Source organism: Thunnus albacares, chromosome 2, assembly GCF_914725855.1.
Source record: "Thunnus albacares chromosome 2, fThuAlb1.1, whole genome shotgun sequence".
Classification (NCBI taxonomy): Eukaryota; Metazoa; Chordata; class Actinopteri; order Scombriformes; family Scombridae; genus Thunnus; species Thunnus albacares.
In genome coordinates, this window is record NC_058107.1 from 1,546,787 (window position 1) to 1,571,233 (window position 24,447).

Sequence of the window (24,447 nt, forward strand, 5' to 3'; positions counted from 1 at the left end):
GGAACAGCAGCGTACTTGCTGACAGCAGCAGCTCAGCTTCAACACTAATATTTTTTTTCTCACAAAAAAAAATAACCTGATTGACAGAGAGATGCAGTAAATTAAATGTTATTCAGTCTGTAGTGTAGCTATAATACAGACATGTACACAGATTGAGAAAGGCCTGCTGTCACGGGTCACTGGGACTCTTGAATAGAACAGAGCCATCGTTAATGTTATTAGTAACACCTGTGCTTTTCCTACTATGACAAGTCAAAATGTCTACTGTGAAAAATCCTCTAACTAAACTAAACTAAAATATCAAATCACTGAAATGTGACTAAAACTAAATAAATCTAAATCTAAATAAAAATAAGAACACTGGTAGGTGCCTCTAGAGTTAAGTAAGAAACAACAATGCAATGCAGCCATTCTGAACTGAATACAAACTGTGTATTCTTACAAAAATATCAGCAATCTATGGCTTTTGGTATTAGCAGAATAAGCTTGCCAGGCAGAAATTCTTTATGAGGTTTCCATGGAAAATCTATTACGGCACAAGGTCAGCATGTAAAGAGGGGGCCATGCACAGAATTGTTATGATGATCAGACATGAAGCAAAGGCAGGAAGTGCTTTGTATGCTACTAAGATCTGCTACCTCCCTCCTCACTCATACCCAGCATCAAGAAAAAATACATGCGGTGAGTACAGTACAGTAAAACCATGTGGAGAATCAATTGGCAGGTCTCTCTATGTGTTCAATTAAAGCAAGCCGTGGCGATGAGTAGCTAGAGACTCATTTATCATGAAAGCATGACTGAAGATATCTAAACGTGGTTCTCGTTGCTCATTAAGCTGCACTCTTTATCTTATAGGAAGCAGAAAATGGTCGATACTCTCCCTCTTCCTCTGACGGCTAAAGAAACCGGCGCTGTCAACTTCCTGGAAGGACTGAAAGAGAGACACTGTTGCTATGGCAACGAGTGTGTAGATGTTCTCGAGAGGAGTTGAAGGAGTTCAGACTGAAAAAAAAATGAGGATAGTTATAAGAAATTTAAATATAATTTCCAGTAAACCTGTTGGATATTTCATAATGAAAGGAAAATTTTCCCTAAGAAAATTGCTGAGTTAAATATGTCCCTTTAAAGTAACTCTGGCGCGCACACAGCAGGGACCCTCAAGAGAATTTTTATTAGGGGCATGAATCTTCTGTGGGTTCGCAGTGGTGGCATTACAGGAAAACGGGGGGCCGGCCCACATTTTGGCTTTTCTTTCTAATCATCTATTGACCTTGCCCCGGGTAATGACCTAATTCTCACTGAGCTTCCCCAGTGTGCCAGTGTGCCTCCATCTCTAGCCTCTGCCTCCTGCTTCCCTTCACTCATCACTGCATTCATTGACTTCCAAAAGATGCAAAAGGGGTGGACATGTAGGCGAGGGAGCCGACATCCATCAGCGTTGATAATGGCAGTATGAGAGGGACTCACGTGAGAGAGGGGTCAGTTCAGTCCGTCACGGCTGGCTTCATCATCATGGGTCTGCCCAGCTGTAAGGGACGTGTTGTGAAAATCAAGTCTGGCGAGGCAGGAGGCATGACCTTCTTCTAGTGCAAGTTAAAGGACGCCGTGTGATTGACTGTGCCTCATACATACTGTCATCATATCTAACACCAGCCTGTCACAAGTTGTAATATGAACTGATTTACTGAGGAAAAAAGACATACAAGTAAAGTGTGCCACCCTCTTCCTTTGTTTGAAAGCCTCATCATTCCCCAGTCATAGTGGCAATGCTCGTGATGAAGCACCCCTTTATTCCTCCGCCGCAGACTCGATGGGTAATCAAGAAATAAATTGTCCAGACTGCAGGCGACCCCCTGCCTGTCCTACTGCCTGTCATTTGGACTAATCCCCTGTCATCGTTGGGAAAGTGTAATGGACGGCAATCCTCTGAAGCATTCCAGAAAGTAATATTCTCAGTGATGAGACTATCTTTAAAGAGAAGAAAAACTCTGACACCTCAAATCCCTTTACTTTTCTCACCATTAATCATATTATGTTCCTTGTACTGTAGTTTAGATTTTTTTTTTTTTTTTTTTTACAGGACTGGTGAGGCACATTATCAACTGCTGCTGACAAAGTGTGTGTCAAATTGATAAAGAATGTATGTAAAATGGCAGCGCTGGTGTACAAAGGGAGCTAGATCATCATAATCCTCTGATAGCTGGAATCCCATTAGCTACGGGTCCGTGACTTACAATAAGAAGGGTCAGATTATTGCTGCGATCCAGCATCATAAACTGTCGACACCGCTCTGCCGCAGATCTTGCTGCCCTCTGCTGTGCTACCTACACCGGTGGAAATCTCCAACAAATTAAAGCACGATTCTGTTTGGATAAACGCGGCCGTGAGGTTACAGGCTGCATGATATCAGTCAACGTTTGTTATGTTTCAGCAAGGACGGACCGTCACAGCTGGATGATAAAAGCGGCAACAACAATGAAGGCAACTAGAGTAGTACACATCTATTATGCACCACTGTGTATCACCTCATTAAAATAGTCCTTGAGAAACAAATGTTTAGTATACTGAGACACTTCATAGATATCACCAGTGTTGGGATTCATATAAAACTGGAGTTGGGCTTTTTTGTCATTTGTGTTCCCATTATTGTGATACTGACACACTCTCCATCTTTTGTTTAGAAAGTTAATGTGTGCTTATACTGTTGTTGCTGTTCTCTCTCACACATTTCAGTGTCTCACGAGCGCACAAACACATACATCATTGATAGACTTTTCAAATGACCTACCAATAGTTGAACAGTACTGTATACTTGAGGTGGCTATAATCAATATTTATAATAATTCATCAAATGACAATGTGTAAGCTGAGAGGCAACGCTTGTCACTTGTAACTCTGAGTTTTGTAGCAAGTTCTAAAAACCCACTGTACACTACCTGCTAACGCAAACACAGTTAGCTGCTAGCTGGTGAACATAATGGAGCATTTAGCAGCTAAAGAGCCAGATATTTCCCTCAGGAGTTGGTGGACACCAAAACAGAGCTAAAAGGAGAGTGAAATATCTTAAATATTTCTTATTATAATTGTTGTGTTAATAGAAACATTGCTACATGTCTACTGGATGTTTAAATAGGCAACTGTATGCTAACATATTAGCCTGAGTCCTCTGTGCGTTACAGCTACACTGTTGCCCAAAAACTACTAAAAACACGTCAATGAGCTAAGATGTGGCACCGGGTGACATGTTCCTTCATTACAAAGAGTTTTGACACTGTAGTTTATTTAGAAATGACTCTGATAGTGTTACCAAATGAAGTGCTTTGTACCTGGTTGTGGAGATGTCACACCACATGATTTTATACACAACAGAAAATGCATTTTTATGGTGTCAATGGCTGGAGGCGATAAAGAATCCAAGCTTTGACCCCAAAGTTTCAATGCTTATGACCGAGACCAAGGTAATGTTAGTGTCTACTGTTGCCCTCAGTTTCTCCCTCTCAAAATGTCTCTGTTGTATTTCCTCAGCTGCTTCTATGAATCCATCACATCCAACCATTTCCTCTTGTGCGTCAGGCGACATTCATACTCATATCGATCAGACTCTGACCAGAACATTGTAAATTTCTCAAAGAACTTAAGTACAAAGTAAAATTAGCACAACAAGCTTGTGAAACACTGTTCCCGCACATGCTCAGTGACTTCTGCCTTACACGGAACTACTCTCCTGAGACTGAACACGTGATCGCTGGTATTAGTGTTTGGAGCCGTTTCTAAACAAACTACAGTGTCCATATTCTTTATAATGAAGGAACATGTCACCCAGTGCAGCGGTGTGGCTTACTGATGTGTTTTTAATAGCTTTTGTACAACAACAGAGGTTTATATCAGGCTTTGAATACACACACACAATGCTTGTTAGTAGGATCCATCTATTGTTGGTTTTGTTATTTTTATGGTATTTGTTGACAATAAGAAATTATCCTTTAAATGTGTAGGGCTACAACATATAAAAACCAGTTTTGAGAGTTTGAAGCAAGACAAAAGCAAATACAAGATGATTTTTAGTGGACTGCAGTTTGTGTTTTCCAAATATCACATTCAAAAATGGGAATATCTCCACAGTATGCATGCTATGTACAGTAGAGAGCCATAAAGTTAAATGATGACACACAAAATGAGTTACATCTTTGTTTGAAATAAACTTCAGAAACATCTAACAGCCAGATATTCGAAACTTGCATCATAAAATGTTATGCAATTTCCACTTTAAAACTATAATAGAATCCTTGTGTCTACCTCATAAATCACAAACATAGACTGCACAGCTGGACAATTATATCTCTGAAATTACATTTCTAATTGAATAGCTGTGCGCTCTCTGCCATCTGTGCAGTGAGGTGTCTTGCCAATTTTTATCTCCAGGTACAAATTGTATAAAAGTCTGTTCCTTGTGGATTTACGATTGCCTTACAGTTAGTACGCTGAAAAGAGGTCTTACATAACAGTGGCAACTCCCTCGACGACTGTCCCACACTTTTGCCTCTTCTGCAGCCCAGACATGCATGGAGGGGCGTATGCGCGGTAGCAGGAACTGGCGAGGCAGGGGAAATGATTTACAGCACTCTGTTCTCTCTGCCGGGATAATAACTGGACCAGACCTCAGGCAGGACACAAGCCAACAACTTCCCACTAGGCCAGGAACAGACGTAGAGTTCAAGGACTTGTGGTTAACAGATATGGAGTTTTGGGCCAGTATCAGACTGGGACCGGTACTTTTCATAGATACTGTACCTAAAAAAAAAAAAGGACAGTAGTATGTTAGGATGCTAAAATGAAGCCCAAAGTTGCATGAGGGCATTATGCATGTTGGCTTTTCCAAATGGCACTAATTCTAGCTAACTGTCCATTCTGGGGTCCCTTTACAACAGAGAATGTACATAGGCATGGCCAAATTAAGCCACTATGAGACCCATGGGCCCTACTGACCCCCCATTCCTCCCACTCTCTGTGGACTGCGTATGTACCCAGTCACCTTCAGGTACAGTACACACAGCAGAGAACACACAGCAGCTTCGTTATATCTTTCCTAGAGCTCCACATGCCAACAAGTGCTCTTATTTTAGAATAGTACCTGGCTCCAGGTTTTCTCGATATGACAAATAAGGTTGTGGTTGAGCTTCACTGTGCAGAATGATGTATGCACAGAGTTTGACACTATAAGACGTTTTTCACATTCATCTGCTGAAGGTGGAAAGTTGAAATCTGAAGCATGATTTGTGACATCAGTTTATAGGCCAATTTTGCAATTTTCTTAACATTTTATGTCCCAGGATCCCATTTTGGAAGATCTATGCTATTGTTGATTTTGTCTATACAGCTACACTACTTTGGGGGATACTACTACTACTTTTTTTTTTGGAAACAAGACCAATAGTCTACGGTCATGCTAGCAGCTCTGTGAGGCTGTCCTTTGGCACAGTGGTGCTTTGAGCTAAATGGTGACATCAGCATGCTAAGATGCTCACAATGACAAAGCTAACATGCTGATGTTTAGCAGGCATAATGTTTACCCTATTCACCATCTTTGTTAAGCGTGTTAGCATGCTAGCATTTGCTAATTAGTACAAAACACAAAGTGCAGCTGAGGCTGATGGGAATGTCTTTAGTTTTGCAGGTATTTGTTCATAAACCAAAATATTGAACAAATTAAAATTTTGACCTGATGGTGGCGCTACCAAAGTCAGTAGATTCATCCTATGGGGATGATGAATATCTGTATAAATTTAATTGCAATCTGTCCAGTATTTGTTTGTGCTATGTTAACGCTAGCATGACTAAAAAAAGGGTCATACTGTCCTTCATTTTGCTGAGGGCTTCATTCTGATTTGAGAAAAATTGGCAAAGTTTTTACATACATAACAAATGACAAAAGTCTTGAGGATCTAATAGATCCCATTTGTTTTTTCACGTCAAAACATAAAAAAAACAACATTCAGTTGTTAAGGAAAGCAAATAAACTGAAACAGAGTCAGAATGTGTGTGGGGAGGCATGGGGGTTGCCTGATATTCAACACAGAATCTCATTTAATCCCAAAGATGTGTGCTATTGTGCAAATCCCCGCACAATATACCTTTAATCTCATGATGACCGTCTCGAAGGAATTCATGGAAATCTAGAAATGGGCACCAGACCAAACAGAAGTGATCAGTCAGCTTTCCTCAGTACCACAGTCAGTCTTCAGGAGGTTCAACAGGATGCTGAGTCTGTCCGGAAACTCTGAAACAGACCGAGCTCAGTCCTAATCCTGTTCATGCTAGACGATGGGAGCTGAGAGAGCAGGTCTGAGTACAGTGGCGAGGAGACAATAGTGGCACTGTGAGGCAGACAGCTGGGTTTCCACCCCCTCTCTCCTCCCCCCGCCAGCCCCCACCGATGTGGCTTTGTTCCACTAGCTTAGACCGCGGCAGACCCAGGGCTTCCCCAACTCCTCTGACATCATTGCCCAGCTGATAGGAAGCACAAAGGATCCTGCAAAAAAAAAAAGGATGCGTTCTATTTATAAACCATGAATGAGTGCCGTGATTCCACTGCCTCAGTCATTTGTGCTGGACCTCCAGGCAAAACAGTGTATTGCAAAACATAAAAAAAGGAGGAAAAATTGCCAAAAAGCTTTGCTGGTATCCACAGAGAAAATGTCATATTGAAAACACCTGCAGCGTAAAGGGGACATCTTTCTTTACAAAAGACACAGTACTCACATGTGCACAATGAGTAGGTCCAAAGACTGATTAAGTATTTCACTTGAATCCAAGTGCTTTTGTTTCCCTGTGTGTGTTTGTCTGTAATATACAACAAGAAGGGTACAGGAGTACTAGCAACCCACCACCCACTCATGCAACACAGGAGACTGAAAAACAAAAAGAATGACCCTTGCACTGAAGCTGGCAAGCCTTCAGAGTTCAAAAGGATGGACGTGATACTATCTGAAATGAGCTGTATCAAATTTTATAAGTTATAGCCTCACAGAGCCACTAGCTAGCATGGTTGTAGACTGTATTGTTACCACCAAAGCCCTGACCTCAAGTGACCAGTAAATAGGCTTTTCTCAAGCAAGTCAATAAGATTTTGTGGATGAACTCTCCCTTCTGGATGGATTAATGAGCGGTGAAGTTTTACTGAAAACGTCCAAGCTTCAAACATTCACTAATTACTGTCTAAAATGTTACATTGTTACTTGTGTGGAGTGCAAATTACATCTTTCATGTTTTTCATCTTTTATAAGTCAGCTGGGTTACTGCTCACCGTCGGTGCCTTCAGTCACTTCCTACATACCAAGACATCTATCTTTCATCATTACCACACTCAGATTTGCAGACTGGTTATTCCTCTGCTCCCTGAAATAAGTCGAAATGTTTAACTGCATTTTCAGTCAGCTTGAATGAGCTTGGATGACAATTTTTTTTTTGAGGTGAGGGCTCTGAGTTTTTTGTTGAGGCCGGATGACTTACAATAAACTGAGCCAGCTGGAGGGCTGCGTGTTCCAGATTCGAGAGCTTGTAAAAACAAGTGTGCCTGGAGATATTCATCTCTTCCGAATACAGCATCAAAGGGTTAAGTATAAGGCTGGTTGAAGAGCGGTCCTGCTCGTCTTAAATTACGTCATCACACAGAGAGAAGGGAAGTAAAGTGTAATCGATAAATCTCATATCCTACTCTTCGGTGCTGGGAACAGTTAGAGAGGCACAACAAGCAGATACTCTAATGACCTATCTTGGGATTTCTCCCAACTTCGGTAATTTTCCACATCCATTTTGATATTGACTGATATGATATCCTGTCAAGCCCGATAGATGTATTTGTTGAAGCCTGGCGGTTACACATGACTGTTTAATTCAAGTGATCTCCATCTAAATATTGACATTCATAACTGACAGGCAGCGCAAGGAATCATTTTGAAACGGAGAACATATGGAAATGATTGCACTCGAATATCAATTTCAGGACAACCTGGGTAACTGTTCCACTATCCTCAAAACTAATTAGAGTAATTTCTTTAAACCAGGAATGGGAAATGAGATAAGGGATAACATCATTTCCAGGTGAACATCCAAATGATTCAATAGGTTACACTGTCTGGAAAACCCTGTGTGATCTTTAATGACACACGCAAAGTTACTTTACAATATCACAATCATTAGCTGAGACACATGCATGAAATTAAATCTGAAGTTCAGACCAACGGCTGTTTTTTTCAGTGTGCTTGTGTGAAATGATCTCACTGTAAAAAAAAAAAAAAAAAAAAAAAGGTCTTTTAAGGGACTTTGAGAGACTTGTCATGAAGATTCACGTAATCACTTCTTCTTCTACAGAAAAATGGCAGCATTAGTCATTCAAATACTTAAAATTACGTTTTTGTAATTTTAAAAAAGTAACGTGGTCACGTGAGTAATGGCTTTTCTCTCAGAAGCAAAGGCAAAAGTAGTGAGACATTGTTATAGAGTTGAACAAACCTCTGAAGAAGCAGGTCTGGCATACAAACTGTGTGACTTTGACCCAATAGTCTGCGGTTTGCATCCAGTATTTTTTTGCCACTTGCGGGCAGCACAACCAGTTGTAAATACAACACTGACATAGTCTCACCTTCTAAAGTTGATATGGCTAACATGTTAGCAAACAGTTGCCTGTACAGTTCCAGCTGAAACAGAGCAACGTTAGCATTCATTTTGATTCGTTTTAAGTCCAATATTCACACTCCTTTTAGGTCTGGCTTGGTCTCCACCAACTTCTAAGAAAAATATTGGATTCTTTATCTGCTAAATGCTCCACTATGTTCACCAGCTAGGTGCTAACTCTTCCCAAACTGGTGTTGTTAGTATAAAAACACTGATTAGGCTAACTTTAACTATAGATGTGGCAGTTTAGAAAATAGCATATTTTCAGAGAGCAATGACAGACGCCTTGGATTTGCTGAAAAATGGTTGTCAGCATATATACCAGCAGTATGTCAGAGACCATTATTAAAACATTGGTTCTGGATCAAAAATCATGCACAGGAGCGAGCCCTGCTACTGACACGCGGCATTACTTAAAGACAATCAGCTATACACTTACAACTTATTCCAGCCTGCCACGCCATTATTACTTTTCAAGACTTTCTGTGTTCCCGGCAGACTTAAGGAAACTCCACTCGCAAGCAGCCGACTGTAAATTTATCTCACTTTCACCATACTCTAAAACTCAATCGCAGACGTTGGGAGACAGAAGGGCCCGCGGATTGGATTGCAGTCCCCAGACAAGACATCCAACTTCCCCCCACTCTCTCACCCCATTGACTTGACCTCTGAAGCACAAAGAAAACACATGACTTCACCCCATACAGCCACGTTCAAACACTTATCTGATCATTAGCAACTTCTGCTGAATCCAGTGGGAACAATTATGGGAAAAGTAAAGCGCCACGGCCACTGTAGGTGTGCTGAGATTGGAGACTGTTACAGAGGTTGTAAAAGCAGTCGTAAGTGAGCGCCATCACTTTCTGGTTCTGCTCAGTGGTGTGGGGGGTAGATTTAATTTTGATTAATGGTGGCAATTAAACAGATGAAAAGAACTGGACACCCAATGAATCTATCAGGCTTTGGTCGAGGGTGTAGAGGGAGGCTTTGAAACTGGTCCCACTGCCTGACGCTCCTAATTTGATAGCATAAATCACTGTTTAGGCTTAGGTTAGGCTTTAGTTCTGTTAAACCCTATTCAACACTAATGGCCAATGCAGAATGCCATCAGACCTCCCCAATTAGCCCTGCCGATGGGAGATGCTAATCTGTAATAATTGCCATATGTTGACTTAATGGAGGCTAATGAGAACTCAGTCTGTGTGCAAAGAGCAATCTGTTGAATAGTTGACAATACAAGTGATATCATAGGAAAAATACATGATGCATGTCACTGAAACTAACACAGTGGCTCTTTGAACTGGGAAGCAGAGGAAACAGCGGAAGCAGAGAAAACCAGTCGTATCAATCTTCAGACGGGATTAACCCTTTCCCCGGGGGCTCTTGATGCAATGGGAAAATATCCCTACGTTAAGAGGACTCTGTCACAGATAGAAATCTGTCATCATGTTGATCTGTGTGTCTCCCTTTACTGTGATCCCCCCCCCCCCCCGGACAGACTCTGGGCCAGCTACAGGTCACCACACGTAGCCTCGGCGAGAGGAAGTGGAATGCCAGAAGTTACCTCAGCTCCTTCTGCTTCAGCCCACTAGAAACACATCATCAAAGCCCGCCACCATAATTAAACAATGATGTCAGCTGAACAGCTACTAACAATTAAAATGATGAAACACAAAGTCAGATAAACACATTCGACAGAAGATTCAGACTATTCAAACATGTTTCTTTTGTTACTGTTATTGATTTCTATGCTATAACAGACAAGCTAACGTTACTAAAAGCCAGTTTCATTTTACAACGTCAGTGAACAGTCTTACCTTTATCAACAGTTTTTCTATTTATGGTATTGAATCTAAAATATTTCCTCACATTCTTTCTCAGATGGTTTGGTGTCATGATAATCAGCATGGCTTGCTAGTTTTCTTCATTTCGCGTTAGCAAACAGAACAGTAGGCTAGCTGCTACGAGGTGTGGTCTATTGCACTTATTCTTTGAGAGTTTTGAACTTGAACAGATGTTCATTTTGAACAGTAGTTTACAAAATGACAGTCCTTTGTTGCTTGTGGCTGGTTAGGTCCTTATGAAACAAAGAAGGAAAGCTCTACTGGCGTCGGTTCTATGGATGTATAAATCCAAGATGGCAGCCTATCATTCCAATAAGAGTTGCTCACGCCAGCACATACACATTACTGTCTGTTTGCTTGCTCATCTTATTTATTTTACATTGAGATTTGGTTACAGACATATAAATTGCTTTGGTAGGCTTTGCTAAGTTTTACACCTATTAATGAAAAAACATTCATAATGCAAAGAGTAAAAGTTGAACTTTAATTAATTCTTTATTCTGGATCTGGGTAATAAGCATTAGCAACACACTGTGGCTGACTTGAACTTCAATAAAAAAAAAAAATGATTTCACAAGAACAGAGTTGAGATTGAAGTGATCTTTGGGAAGTGTGGTCAAAAAAATATGGCTATGAGATCCTTAAAACGTTGCCAAAATTTAATAAATAAATGAGGATTTTGCAGATTTCATGCTTCATATCCACACAGACACATTCACACAGCTTTCCACTATAACCAGACTTCCACTGGTTGAGGATTAAGTTCTTTGCTCAAGGGCACCTCAACAGCAGTTGCTGAGAAAAGGGAAAATGTTAGTCACTTCCCCTACCCACATTTCCAAGTGGGTTTGGAGATTCTGATGACTCGCCTACACAAAACTTCCAGTCTGCATGTTCGTACCTCCCCACTGAACTGCATGCCTCTCTTTGGAGGTGCAGTTCTTCTTTGGACAGCTTATTATTATTACCTCCCACACTTCAGCTGTACCAATGACCCTTGAATTTTGCCCTCTGGATCTCAAAGGGCCATTGTGTCAGATGGCATGTCCCTGAGGGGGGGTTACTTGGTGTTATGTCATAGTTTACGGTTAGAAGCTTGAGTTGCAAATGTGACATCTTGAAAACATTCTCACTGCAAGCATATAACATCGAAGCCCCCAGCAGGGCTGAACCGGAGGATCCCTGAGCAGCCGGCAGCCCGAGCGTCCGGCCTGTGGAGGTTGTTATTTGGTAACAGGATAGAAGATCTCAGGGAACAGAGAGCCTTTGTGTTCAAGCCACACCGCTGACCTCTTGGCTCTGTGGTGTGCCGCAGAAATGAAGGAAATCATGTAGCATTAACAAGAGGTGAGTTCCCTCCTGCTGCCACTCCATGTATGTTTATGGAGAGTAATGTGCCATGTCACTGCTTTCAGTTCCACTGTAACCATAAATCATCCCCACACCGATATTTTTGCCAACCCTGAAGTTGCGTATGTTTAAGCCGATCACAATACTGTTGGACTGAGGCTACCGATATCGGATACTTTGTAATAGCTTCATGTTTTTCCATTTACATGCTACAATACTTTATGTATTCAGTGTTTTACCCAGTTATATTCTTAGTAGAAGCAACACTAAAACAGTTTCCTAATAATAAGCTAATTAAATTCTTTTAGGTGGATCGGCACCTCCTTTGGGTGAGGGAAGATGGATTTATACCTTTAAATTAAAAGTTATCTCATTGAGGAAAATTGCAAAACAGCAGGTTGTGAATTCTGCTTTCATGTAGCTGTGATTAAAGCTGCACTTATCAGTATTTCTATATTAACATTGGATCAAATGATTACGCAGATTGTGAAACAGGTTACTTGTAGTGATGAACCCACAGAGAATTATTACCCAACTCTGCAGTGTACAGAGAGTTTATAGTGTTTCGGTTTTCCAGTCTGCAACTTTACTGTTTTGGTTCAGTCTCAGCACTCTCATCAGCCCATCGTACACTACTAGTACACATTATACAGGGTCAAGAGAGAACCTCATATTAGCAGTGTGATGGCCAATATTTGTTTCTCAACTAATCCAGTAATCAGCCTAATAAAGTGACAAACCTGTGTAGTACCTACAGTAATGTAAAAGTATTGACTCTGATACGATTTATTAGCACAAACTGATACAGGAAGACAATAAACATTCACATTTCCACATCCAGTCTCTGGTCGTATTATCCAATGAATTAACTGCATTAGTTATGGCTTTTCTGTCCACTAATGATCAAGGTAGCTGAGGGCTATTGATTACACTTTATGGCAAGGGTACATTAATTCATGCATTTACAGTATCTCATGCATCCCTTAATGCAAGAACAATACATTAATTAACTAAGGTATTTCAATCATTATGATTTCCGAGTTGTTAATGATATTTATGTCTTCTTCATAGTAAAGGCTGCAGTTAAAGGGACAGGCTAAATCATTGAACAGTCACAGGAGTGCATATGTGTTACCAGAGTATTTAAAGTACAGTAGCATACCTGTCACACAGGGCCAGATTAACCCACTATATGGCCCTGTGGGCCCCTTAACATATATTAGTTAGTAATTATTAATTAGCTATTGGTCATTTGACTAACCACACATTTAATTAGGTAAGCACAATATAAACTGAAATAACATTTCAACTTGAGCCCATCTGCTACACACGGCCACCAGATTAGGTAATGATGCGGATTTCGCCTTAAGGCTGAATCATTTCAATTCACATTGTGCTGGAGATGCTAAGTATCACCAAACACATTTGCAATTTATGATATTTACTACAAACGAATTGCCAAATGGTGAACCTGGAGCTTTTGAGTCCCCTAGGGGTCTGGGGGCCCCAGGGCAGACGCCCGCCTTGTCATCACAGTGCATGCTGCTTCTCCTCTCCACCACTGGTGTCAAGGCCCCTTCTACGGCTCCCTGGGGCTCTCTGGAATGACTGCAATTTATAGGGTCTCACCCCTATAAATTGATTTCACCGATGGGGTCAATGTCAAAGATCTTTTAATTACTGGAATAAACATCTGTAGAAGCGTGGTGTCTTCCCTGATTGAAATATGTTCCTCTGCACTGGTTGCACGGGTACATGCCATTAGCTAGGCTGCAACGACTTTACAGCAGCAATAAAAAGCATCCGGAGGGGCCTCTCTTACAGAACTGACATGCAGCATTTTCTTTCATGGAGAAAAGGAGAAAAAGAACTTGCTCTACACTCTTTGAATCTCTGCCAGCACAACTTGAAAATTCATCAGTCTGTGAGACATGTACACTGAGAGAGCTAAGCCACGTCGCAAGGTTTTACCATTTAAATGAGGGTGGGGGGGTGGATGTTGGCCAAGATAGCGCTGCTGACGCTTTGACTACTGGAGCTGCCGGCATTTGTTTATTCAGGTGACTTGCCATAGCCATTAAGCTCCTAAATTAATTTTCTGACAGGATTCAGGAATACATGAAAAAAGGAAAGTTCTCTCCTGGTTTGTGTGTAAAAAGCAGTAGGTTTGAAGCAGTAGGTGTAGCAGTCTTGGTAGGTGGGTATACACCTAACCTAGCTATGAAGCCCACCAGTTATGGAACAACAGCAAGCAAAAGGACAATTTGTTCCCCACATTTGTCCTTCACACAGTGCTTGTTGCTGTTTTATGGGGGTACTTATGTTGCCTGGGAGGAGGCACAGCCACCTGAGTCCATCTTGTCACCAGGAGGTCATGGGATGATACCTGTAAAATGTACATCAAAAGCCAGGTGTACTGCTGAAATTTCCTTCAGTTTGGTACCTAAAATTAAATGTAGATGAGTGGAACGATCACTTCTAAGTTGTTTCACGTCACCTTTGTCTTAACTTCTCGTGAATCCGCTCCACCGTTTCTGTTTTGCAACTTAATGGTCATGTTCAGATGTCCCCATTCCATGTTAACACCCACCTTTCAAACAGCAGTATATGGAAATAATAACTATTATTATCATTTTTGCCACATAGTTCCACCTTGTAAACCACGAGAAAGAGCCAGGTGCTTGTAGTCCAGCAGTCTTTGAAAGTGAATGATCAAAGCCTCGAGGGAGGGCCTGAAATGCACAAACACCGTCCTTCATATTGAAAGCACCAAAAAAGACTGAATATTTTTGCCTTGTACTTTGTCAGAAACCATATCTGTGACATAAAGTTAGCCAAGTAGTGGTGGCATGTCTAATGAATGGCCTCTTAAACCTTGCTCATCCAGGAATCTTTAGTGAAGGTGTTAATTCAAGACAGTGATTTAGAGGCAGGGCGTTGAAAGTGAACCTGCCTTTTCAAAATTGTAGCTCCCAACGCTATCATTCGCCTTCTTTCACTACGTGATCCAGGATGCTCCGGGAATGTAAGAGACCGTAAGAAGATTATTAGGCAGAGGGGTGGGGTGGAGTGGGGTTGGAAAAGGGGAAGATTTATATTTTACTTTAAGATTTATTTTGAAAAATCATCAAAAAATGGCCTTACAAAAGGTATATTTTGCCATAGGGTACAATAATTAAAAAAGAAAAAAGAAGTCACAGAATTAAACCTAAGTAGGCATCTAACAAGTTAATTAATCATATGAAATTTAGTAAAAATATTTTTCCAGTCCACTATATGTATATGTGAGTTTAAGGTAACCATGTTGAGTGTCCCATAATTGGGATTATGAGAGGGGGTCTTACCCCTTACAAGTAAGTTATTCAGGTCTGCAGATAAATAATCTAGGAAAGGTGACCCAACCTTCAGGAAACAGCTCATCTTTTTCTTTTAAGACAGCCTGTAATATTTCACGGGGGAGCGTGGTAAAAATGTACCAGAGGGTAACACTTGGTGGGAAGTCTTCAATCCAAAAGATGCACTTTCGAGCAGTTAAAAGGAGCTTTTCAAGAAGTTTGCAGTGTGATGCAATTCTCTGGAGAGATGGCCCACAAGGAAGCACCAGGGTATTTTTTTAATTTTTATTTTAAATATCCTACTAATTACCTTGGAAATACATGCCCAGAATCTGGAAATTAATTTACACTCCCAGAAGCAATGGAAATACGTCCCCCTATCAGAACGGCACCGAATGCACAGAGGAGAAAGGGAAAGATTTATTTTGTGCAAGGTAACAGGACAGCCTATGAAGAATCTCAGTCTGTTACATGTGAATGTGGATCTGATCAGGTCTATAGATGCCTGCCAATCATCTTCACTATATTCAGTAACTAAATCTCTTTTCCATTTACAAGAAATATTTAGCAACTTGTATGCGTCAGAGGGACTGAGAAGTGAACAAAATTATGATGATTAAAATGTTTTCCATTCAAGGGAGGTTAAAAGAAAAGGAGGTAACTTGAGAAGATACGAAAAGCCTCATTCACAGATATCCAGAGAAATGTTCCTTGGGAATTTTGGGCCTCATACACCATGTGCATGAGACAAAGACAGGCCTGCACACAGTCAAACAAAAGGACTCCAAACAGACTTCAACTCCTATCATGCTCTGCTCAACTCACACCTAGGTGCCATATCCAGCAGAGTCAAACTCTCGGCTCCCATTGACCCGCTGGAAATGCCCACAGATTTCCTCTTCCTGGCCGTGACGTCACTGAGAGTATAAACACTCGTAAGGAAGTAACTCCAGTACGTACGTGACTGGAACTAGGCCATACAATCTTCAACCGAACACATTACCTGATCTGAAGAAGACCACTGTGCAACCCAGCACTCTCACCCTTTCCTGCAGAAGAACTATGAAGGATAACCTCTGTGCCCTGCTCATCGTTAACTGAGTAACTTCCCCATCAACATCCGAGCTGGATCCGAAAGACGAACTGAAACACACCTTACTCGCTTCCTTAAGCAGCACAAGTAAGAGGCTGAAGTCTGGGCAGAGTTAGGATATTAAAGTCTGTTATTTTCAGCTTTATTGCTGTTGTTTTGTTGTGAAGTTAACAGCCGTGAGTCTGGTTTTGCTTCTGAGTATACTGTGAAAACACTGTTGCTGTTTGGTTGTGTTTGTCACACTAAGTTAATTTGTGTTTGTCCAACCATTTGGACTGCTGTGTGTCAGCTCGCCATCATATGTGAGACCTGGTTGCATTTTATTTGTTGAAATCAGACTGCTGCCGACAAATAAATACGTTCACACACAATGTTTCTGTATAAATAAGCGAAAGCGCCGCTTCTCCTCATAACTGCTGAGATCTTTTGTTCTTTGGTGTTTTCACCCTCTCCTCTCTGCTCACTGACTTGCATGTACACACACACACACACACATTAAGACTTTCATACACACTACCCTGTAGTCAGACACATGTTGCTAAGCAACAGAGACGCTCAGCTTTGTCCGACACCATTGTAGTGATCAGAGACACGTGTTGGTTGACTGGCAGTCGCCATTACACACACAGCCTCTGTGATTGTTTGCATCCATACTGTGATAACAGCTTGTTGACGGGGTCAGTGCTTGAATTCAAACCTTCACTGTTCATGCTGTAATATTAATATCTCCCAGATATATTAGTTAGTCAACTATTAATTCATAATAATAATAATTTTATTCATTTTTAATAAGTATTACTTATTGCTAATAACAGACCTGCTCCTACTGAGTCCCAACAGGAATATCAAATGTCTCTTCTAACTGCTGGACGGACAGTAAAGCATTATCTTCAAATAAGTCTAGGGCTGTGGTCAACCAAAGAAAATCTTGGTCGACTGGGGCGGGACAGAGTGCACAGTAAACTCGGCAGCTACACATTTCTCTGTTCTGTATTTCTCTGTTTTGCGTCTTCAGGTTATGCTAACCCATTGTTGCTAACTTTGGAGCTAACCTCCTTCACTTTTCCAGCATTTGGGGAAACAACAGACGTGACTTTTTAGCATTTATTAACTGACACACTGTAGTCTGTACTGTACTGTACTGACAACTCACTACTAACCTTTTCCTCCTCCCCGCTCACATCCACCGTCACTCCTCTGCCCCTCGCTCTTTCCTACTCGTTCTTTCCCACGCTACCAATAGTAATTTGTTAGTCTGTCCCTCCCACCGCAGGACATAATGGATTACTCCTGGAAAGCTATTGATGTAGCACTTCTCTCCTTATGAAAATAACACAGGATTATTCGACCAACTAATCAACCAGTTGACCAGCAGACTACAGCCCTAAATAAGTCACCAAAGTACATGAATCACCTCGTCCAGAAGAGATCACAGATGAGCCGGTGCCTGCAGGAAAGTCAGGATTTTAGACTGTAGGAGACAGCGAGGATTTTAGTTATATCATGCCAGACTCTGACACTGTTGTATATAACAAGATTGCGCTTTTCTTCTGCATTTATATTATTTGCATCACAAGACTCCATGGGGTGTGTGGGGAGCAAGCCCAGGAATCAATACAATTCTCTCTCTTAAGACATGTATGTAAACATAGTCAGAAGTGGTGTGCATGACAGGTCCAGTTGTAAAATACCAAATTGGGCATAGAAAGACCACCCATGTCTGTGGATAGTTGTAATATTTTAAGGCTCTGACTAGGTGTTTTTGCCATGCCAAATAAATTTAGGGAATGCCTTTTCTAAGTCCTGGTTGATTTTCCTGGGTAAATACAGAGGAAGCATCTACAAGTCGAGAGAGGATATTCATCTTAATAACTGATGCGCAAATTGGGGCAAAATTATCCACAGATGCTTAAATCTGGCAGTACTGCTATCCCCAGATATATGAAACCAGAAATTGATCATCTAAAAGGAAAATTGTCCAAAACATCTTTGTTATTTAGGGTTCTTAATGACATAGCTTCAGATTTGCTAAACTAATCTTATAGGCGGATATGGTAGCTAACTCACTAGCTTAGCGGACGACAAAAACAAAAGAGTATCGTCTGCGTACAAGGTGATTTTATGTTATGAATATTTTCAGCTAATTTTATATTTATTTTTATTATTGCAAATCTGAGGGTGGGGTAAAATATTAAGGTGTTTGAACCCCTAAGAACAATTCATTCATTTAATGACGTGTTTCATTTAGTAGGTCAAAAACAGAGCAGCCAGAGTGAACAGCCTCCGCAGTTTCACCACCGTTTCACCTCTGTGGATGTGTGCATGAAATAAAAATGATTAATCCATAAAGCAGGCATTGATGTTTAAATTGAGTTACTCTATGAGCTACACTATTAAAGTGAAGCACAAGGCATCAGCCTCTCTCCTCCCTTCAATAATTTCATTACAGTCCCTAAAAAAAAATGAAAAAGGCAGTTACAGACTGAACGTGAGTAAAAGAAGTAATCAGGAGAGCAGTGGGGAAGTATGTGACCCATTTTCCTGCTTCAATCAAGACATGTATCTTAATTTTTAAAATAGGTTACACACATCTGCAGGATATTACACACACAGCTGTGAAGAGTGAGTCTAAATTAGATGACTTAAAGGACCAGTGCGTAAGATTTAGCAGCATCTAGCAGTGAGGTTGAGTGAGATTGCAACCAACTGAATACCCTTCCTCTCCAAAGCATGCAGGAGAACCTATAGACTCTCTAGAGCCAGTGTTTGATTTGTACAGTAGAAACATGGCGGTTCAACATGGCGGCCTCCATGGAAGAGGACCCGCTAGTGAAAACACAACCATTCTTATTTTATAGTATTATACACTAATTAAAACATACTTATGAATATTATATTCCATTTCTACCAAGTCCGTTCCACTAGATGACACTAAATCTTACACACTGGACCTTTAAGCCACCAAACATGATTTACATCCCATTACATCACATGCAACAGGCATTAATTTCACAAAACAGCAACATCTGTGTAGCAGGCCATTTGGAGGTAAACTGAGAGAATAGCTCATAAATTGAAAGTTCAATGTTTGATCATGAGAACTATACAGCGCTTTTGTCCTGAAATGAAGGATTTTTTTTTTTGTTTTGCTCCACAAATGTCACTCAGTAGGGAAAACGTTTCACCTCATGCTACTGCAACTCTATCAGTGTGAGCGTGAGGCCTCAAAAGAAAACAGTAGCCGTTGACAAGGAAAACATGGCCCCTGGTGCTTCAGAGGATTCTGCTTCCAGCAATGAAAATAAAGCCTCCTTTAAGTCCAAACCATCTAGAGACAGACAGGCTGAAGCCAACCGCAAGGCCATCTTAAGGGGATGAATGTTCTGACGGTTATAAAACCCTTCCAAAGAATAGAGGCTTTATAAGAACATCACTGCTAACGCACCACCAGCATGCAGAGAATGTAAAGGATGGTTTTAAGAACATATCTGTGGAGCAGTAGAGTGGTTCAGAAAGAAGAGCCAGTGTCTAAACCACACACAGCCACACATATTATTGATCGTCAAGTCTCTTATTTCATGTCTGAGGTAATAGAGTCTGTACATTCACACCAATGGACCCCTAGCTCCTACAGTCCAATAGAGTTAGTTTAGATAAAAGAGATTAAAACTGCACTAATCATTACTTTTATATTGACTATAGATTAAATGGCTGTGTATTGTGAAAGGGGTTGTTCCCCTCAAGCGTTTTAGCTTCTTTCAGCTCATTGTTTTGGTTTTACCGCCTGCAACGTCACTGTTGTAGTTCAGCTTCACCTTTATTCATCAAAAAAGCTCTGATAAACCTCCTGCACACTACCTGCCCATCACCAAATGTCTCAAAGACAAAGATGGCCACTAGCTGGTGAACATATAGCCTTTTAGAAGCTAAAAGAGCTTTTCTCAGGAGCTGGTGGAGACCAAAACAGTGTTGCGAACACATTCACCATAACATCTTTATAAAAGGTGATAATATGTCAGTGTTGTGGTCCAAGCTTGTTTCACTGCTGCTTAAATACAAGCATCCACATTTAGAGAGTCTTTATTGACTTGATGATGTTTTCTTTCACATGTGCTTACATTTTTATTTACATTTTTATGTCTTTTACTAATCTTGTTTGTTTCATTTTTTAATCTGTTGACATTGACTCAAATATCCCGTATCAATAAGCCTGTTTATATAAATGTGGAATACTGGACTGTGAGGCTTAACTGTTTCATTTTGAATCCACAATCCAGACTTTAGGATAACTTCCTTTGGAGTGAGGTGCTGAATAGTTCTTTGGCTATTCATTTTTTGAGTGTTGCAAAGTACACCTGAAACTTGTCTTTGTCCAAGTAGGATATATCCGGCCTGCGTTTGTCAAATTCAATTAAGTGTTCGGTGTGAGGACATGGCTGTAATCACATTTGAGTGTGGAGTGGGTTGTTTTATTAAAGTAAACTTTGAATTGTTGATCCGTATCCTGAAGATCCATTACAGTTAATCATATAAAGATGCAGGAAATGATGACTCTACCTCTCATACAGTATACCGTATATCTTCATACAGAAGTAAAAGGGCTGAGTTTTTACAAAAAGCAGGCCGTATTGTGGCAAGATTCTCACACCTCTAAAAATGATCATCTTTATTCATGGTAAGAATAAAATAAATGTGTAAAATTTGCTGTGATTGTAATAGTATATCACAACACAAAATATTTGAAAGACTAAAAAACTTTTGCCTGCTTGATCCAAGGCCAATTCCCATTTTAAAGAATTCTAATCACACATTGAAAACATCCTCTATAATGAAGCCCTCTTTTCCTTTTTATTCATCTGTCTCAGTTTCCTGTTGCAAAGAAAACAGTATGCTACTGAAGTCAGGGGTGTTGATTAAAAAGCCCTTGCAGATGTAATATTTCAGGAATTTTGTTACATTTCTAATGAAATTCTATAACCTATCAGTATCAACACTCTGGAGAATGTTCCTTGTTACACATGAAAAATTGCTTCTAGCCAGTGTCTTCAGACAGCTGCTTTATCATCCCAGTTCCCGAGAGATGGGACGCCACTTATATCCAACTGCAACCAACTTCCATCTCTGAAATTCATCTTTTCCACCATTATGATGTCTGCATGCAGTAACCCAGCCCAGAGAAACAATGACTCTCGGAAAAGCCCGATACCACCTGTGGTGTCTTACTCATGTGGTAATATGGCCTGTGGTGCTATGTGATAGTGCTGTTCTCTGGGGAGTCCCCAGGCCCTGTCAGACAAAATTCACTGCCTCTCCACAACTCTGCCGTCCTTGGAGCTGAACCCTAACGTGACCCTGGCTTCACACTCCACCATCTGGTTCCTCTGCTCTGGCACATACCTCCATCTTGAGGTGATCACATGGTGACATTGCATGATGCAGGCCATTGATGTGTGAAGTGTTGGTGGAGACTTTTGACTATATTACAGCAGTGGTTCAGTGGCAGTGGTTTCTGGCTGACGTACCCCTGCATCCCTATCAGATGAGCTCAAGTTCCCCTTCACCGACCTCATACATCATATTCCAAATTTGTTCATTTCAAATTATTTTAAAGGTGATGTTAAGTAAAAATTTGAATTGCCAGTGTTAAGATTTATTTTGCATTCATGCTTCTACTTATTATTTCAGCTTTCAACCCAAATCTTTAAGCTAATTATTGTATGTCAACTGCTTATTCATCACTTTTAGCTAACTATTTTAACCATTTATGCTAACTATTTTAAAGCTGGAGTGTGGGACTTTCACAGATAAATGAACGTCCGTTACATTCAAGCCCTTGCCAAATGAATTCACAAGTGCTTCACACAATGCCAAATAAATCTCTCTGTATTTCACAGTATACAAAGTTTTTTAATCTGGTATCCACTATGACTTGCCCACACTAGCGCACCGGTAGTGATGCATGTTACGTCAACCAGCAATGTTTGGTTTCCCATCATTGCACGACGTAGATGCCCGTAATGTTCCCAACAAATCTGATGCGACAGGCTAAAGCTGTTGTAATTTCCACTGTAGGACTGTTAATGTGTCACAGGCGAGAAAGTAACCATTTAGATTCCCAGTATGTGGTCAATTTCATTCAAATAATGCCTATTTGGGAATTTGCTCCCGGCTGGCTGGGTGGGACCAGCCGGTAATTTCAGCTGCTAACAGCCAGACTCCTGAGATGATTGGCCGGTCAACATTTGATGTCAAACAGGTAAAACATGATCCAATGAAGACAGACAGCGCTACTGAGGACAGGGGTGAGCTCACCTGTAGGCACACGTTTTAAGCACATGTCGACAGTGTTTTGGTAATTACTCTCACTGCCAGAAGGGGGAGACAAAAGTTCTGTTTATTCATTACTTTTATCTAATTATTTCAAATGTTTAACCATTATTTTAGCTAACTGTTTATCTATTACTGTTAGATAATTATTTTCACAGTTTATTAATTACTTTTATGTAATTCAATCTCACTATTTAAACCATATCTATGTATTTATTTGAGCCATTTTTCTGCTCACGTTCTAGCTAGTTTTATAGCACTCTGAATTGTAACACGTGGCTTTAAAGTGTTAAATGACTCAGGCTGGTGGAAGTTGTATACTCTCTGTGCAGTCAAGGTAGCTGGTAACTTAGTGTTTATTGTTACAGTAAATGTACTAAAGATGCATATCACACCAATTTGTAATTCTATTTAGATTTTTTTCGTAAACACAATTATGTGGATATATCTCTTTGTACAAATATTAATTAAAATGTGTCGAGCTTCTCCACAATCTTTCCATTTACCACCCGGCAACTGCAGAAGTGCCCCCTGGGATACAAGTGCCCTTGGTTGGGAATCAGTGGTTTACATCAACATAAGTGCATGAGTCTTTTAGTCTGGGTGGCCCTAATGGGAAATTCTGGTAGTGGTAGAACCATGTTGAACTGTACCACACTGAGCCACACAAGACCACATGAATGCCCAACCAAGAGGGGAAAATGATCTGACAGTTCTCACAATGTTTCAATGTCATGGAGATATGAGGAAAACCTAAATAAATACAGCCCGCTTGTATCTGACAGCCTGCATCCAGATGTTTGAGCAATGCCTGTCCGTGCAGTGTTTATGGAACAAGTAATTCACAAGGGAACCTAGGAAGCTTTCTCGACTTTGCTGATGGTGTTGCCATGGCACCGGGAACAGACGGTTTAGCTAAGCAGATTTTCGAGGTGTGGAAGGAGTCCGACCTCCCGTCATCTCTAGTTTGTTCCATTCCCACCGGCCGCTCACTGCGTGCATCTGTTTGAAAGTGTGTGTCTGTGTGTATTTGCAAGGACTAATTAAGGACATTATGAATGTGTGTACTCACCACATCAGCAGGGGAAGCAGAACTGTGAGATGAAGTCTGGAAGTGAGCTCAGGCCACCAGAATGTGGGTTACACTGTTAAATGCACCACATGAAAGGGACTCCTCTGGGTTTTGTGGGAATCCGTGATTTTTTTTTTCCCTCTGCACTGCAGGAGTTTTCCAGCCATGGGCTCCATGTTAATCATGGGTTAAAGTGTGTTGCTGAGTAATACAGGAACATGACATATCAGCTACTGTTCATTTTACTGTAAGCTGACGCACTTCTGTAGACCTCACAATGATCACATTCAAAAGCTGATGTTCTCCTATAATTAAGAGGTAAGCAAGACTCACTCATTAGTGTGAAAATCATGTGCGTCTACGTGATCTGTCAGTTTAGAGGAACTTCGGCATGTTGACCCAGAGGTAAGTTGTAAATGACCTGAAATGCCTCGGTGAGTCAGAGCTAAAAAGGAGGTGAACGCTTACAACTTTTCCATCTAAGCTGGAAAAAACTGTGCTTTTGGTTAACAAGCATATCAAGGTTCAGTTCACAGTGAGGACCAATGGGGGAGTGTACAGAGGCGGCCCTGCCACTCAGTAGGTAAGTCTTAACCGTAATGATGAACAACACAGCAGGTAGGAGCTCTGGGCGCCCAGCGGCATCTCCTGAATGCCATTCACTGTTTCCATTGAGTAGTAAAACAGCTGCTGGCCCAAAGACAAATAGACCAGAGAACACACAGTATGTCTATGCGGTATGTCTTCTCGAAG

At 40.9% G+C, this 24,447-nt stretch overlaps 1 long non-coding RNA gene across 5 annotated transcripts; it reads right to left on the minus strand.

Annotated features, from left to right (window-relative positions):
• Positions 1 to 3,928: 3,928 nt before the first annotated feature.
• On the minus strand, positions 3,929 to 24,290 carry LOC122989476. 5 transcript variants are annotated; one of them, XR_006405080.1, is made up of 4 exons: positions 24,028 to 24,290; positions 23,695 to 23,895; positions 6,132 to 6,529; positions 3,929 to 4,791 (listed from the first exon to the last, which is right to left on the minus strand). It is a non-coding gene; the product is annotated as an uncharacterized LOC122989476 (long non-coding RNA). The 5 variants fall into 5 exon arrangements; XR_006405081.1 differs by lacking the exons at positions 23,695 to 23,895; positions 24,028 to 24,290 and adding exons at positions 7,304 to 7,395; positions 7,510 to 8,433; XR_006405083.1 differs by lacking the exons at positions 23,695 to 23,895; positions 24,028 to 24,290 and adding an exon at positions 10,543 to 10,662.
• Positions 24,291 to 24,447: the final 157 nt, after the last annotated feature.